This window comes from Echinops telfairi, unplaced genomic scaffold (genome assembly GCF_000313985.2).
Source record: "Echinops telfairi isolate 266 unplaced genomic scaffold, ASM31398v2 ScPeMD7_11;HRSCAF=52, whole genome shotgun sequence".
NCBI classification, from domain to species: Eukaryota; Metazoa; Chordata; class Mammalia; order Afrosoricida; family Tenrecidae; genus Echinops; species Echinops telfairi.
The window spans coordinates 35077288-35079676 of NW_022103908.1; the positions used below are offsets into that span (position 1 = coordinate 35077288).

The 2389-nt window shown below is 42.4% G+C and overlaps 1 protein-coding gene across 1 annotated transcript in view; it reads right to left on the bottom strand.

The window, feature by feature from the left end:
- The window catches only part of VWA8 (von Willebrand factor A domain containing 8), a 426636-nt gene that overhangs the window by 396601 nt on the left and 27646 nt on the right, over positions 1 to 2389 (bottom strand). The window lies entirely within an intron of this gene.

Consider the following 2389-nt stretch of genomic DNA (forward strand, 5'->3'; position numbering starts at 1 on the left):
AGACCCAGAGGCAAGTCCTGTCCTGTCCGACAGGGGTAATATGAGCCAAAATTGACTCGTGGTAGTGAGGTTTCTTTTGTTTTGTTTTTGTTTTTCTGGCCATTAATATTACTGCTTTGGGGTGCTTTTTTGTTTTGTTCTGTTTTTTTGTTTTAATATTACTTCTTTTGAATGACAATCAAATTCATTAATATAGCTGAATTTGGATGACAATCCAAATTCACTTTAAATTTCAAATTCATTTTATTGTTGACACTATGTCATCAGAATATCCAATTCAGCAGAGAAAAAAAAATCCTGTTTTTACATATTCAAATGTTGACATAGTGGATTTCACCCAAGAAAGACCTTGACAGTTAATTTGTCTCAGGAATGACATTAAGGAAAATACTCTACAGTGCTGTGTGGTGCCTGCCATGTACTTTACATCAGTACGTGAACCTGGTGTATTTTTAGGATGGCCTCAAGAAAACATGAGTCAGACTTAAAAGCATGCCAGAAATAGAAACAAGATTTAAGACTGTACATGAGGAACATCTGCAAAACAAACTGCCAACCCGCCGTGCACAGCCTAACATCAACAGGGCCCGTGTCTGAGAGCCACTTCCAAGACTCGTGCCTCCCAGTACAAGACGCCGCCTCCTTCCAGGTGGCCACAGACCAATGTCAAGGTCATGCCGTCGAGCAGGACCCTCGATTCCATGACTTCCCTTCCTGTGCAGAAATAAAACACTGGTGCATGTTGGGGTAAAATGTCTGATGCTGCTTCTGGCCAGTCTTTGTTCTAAAAAATAGGTACAATTATTTTAGTGAGTCTTCAGTTCTTTTTGTTTGTTTGTTTAACTGTATATCTGTGTGAAAAGCATACACATCAAAACATGTTCCCGTTGTACAATTTCTGCACACACTGTTCAGTCACATTGGTTACACTCTTCACATTGCGTCCACATTCTCGTTATTTTTGCCCCGACCTTTGCGTTCACACTTTAGATTTAGATAGTGCTCTAGTAAGTGCACTACTTAGGGTTCCATCATTGACTTTTGTTAGTTTGTTTATCGAAAGACGGCATCAGGGAACAGTTTTGTTGCAAGTTTTGCAGTATCCAGGGCAAGTCTTGAAAGTACCTTGAGTTTAGTGAGGCCAGGAAGTCTGGATCCTTTAGGAATGTGAAGTTGTTTTCCATATGCATTTTTCTTTCTATCAGACCCACCTATTGGGTCCCTGATCAAAACAGGTGATGGTATCAGGGTACCACCCAGTTCTTGTGGTCTCATGTTAGAGGAGGTAATGATTCATAGAAGCTATTAGTGCTGTAATCCAGTTATTTCTCTGATTCTTGAGTTTCCTTCTTTCTGTTACTCCAGGTGAGTAGGGACCAATTGTTGTATCTTGGACGGTTGTTCACAAGTGTGTAGGACCCCAGAATCTACTCACAGAACTAGGAGGTAAAACTCTAAAACCAAAAGTCAAATTCACTGCCATTAAGTCAAGTCCGACTCATGGTGACACTCCAGGACAGAGCAGAACTCTCTCTGTGGGTTTCCAAGACTGTAACTCTTTGTGGAAGTAGAAAGCCTCTTCTTTCTCCCTTGGAGTGCCTGGTGGTTATGAACTGCTGTCCTTGTGGTTGGCAGCCAAAACAGGTAACTTATTATGCCACCAAGGACTCCTTGGAGGTAGAACAGACTCCTTTAAAACAGTATTATGTCCACTGACTAGAGGGTCCCACAAAACTATTCTGTCAAGAGCCATTTGGATATACTGTATATAACATCATTCACGGGCCACACTGGTCAAACAGTAAATTATTGTTTGTAATTAATTAAGGTGATGATGATTGCGCCTCACAGTGGCCCTATGCAACATTGCCAAGACTGTAAATCTACAGAAACAGAAAGCCTCAATGTCTCCCTTGAAGAAGCTGGTGGCTTTAAACCACTGACCACGTAGCAGCCAACACCTAGCTCACCATACCATCTGGACTCCTTGATAGAACACAACATTGGCCAATGCGTCCTTTTGCTTCTGTACAGCCTAGTGATAATCACTTCTGTTAGTCATGTTGTAGGATTGCCACTTTTCCCATCACCATTAAAAAAAAACAAAAAACTCACTACTACCCATCAAATAGGGAGGATCCCTAGTGGTGTTAAGCACTCAGCTGCTAAAGAGAAGGCTGGCGATTCAAACCCACCAGCTTCTCCACCGGAGAGAGATGTGGTACTCGGTGTCCGTGGCGATCACAGCCTAGGAAACCCTCTGGGCCAGTTCTGCCCATAGGACTGCCGTGAGTCAGCTACGATTCAGCAGCGTCTAGCTCGCAAAAATTATACCCACACTCCCCCACCACCACTCTGGCTAAACATTAACAATCGTTGGTCTCTATAT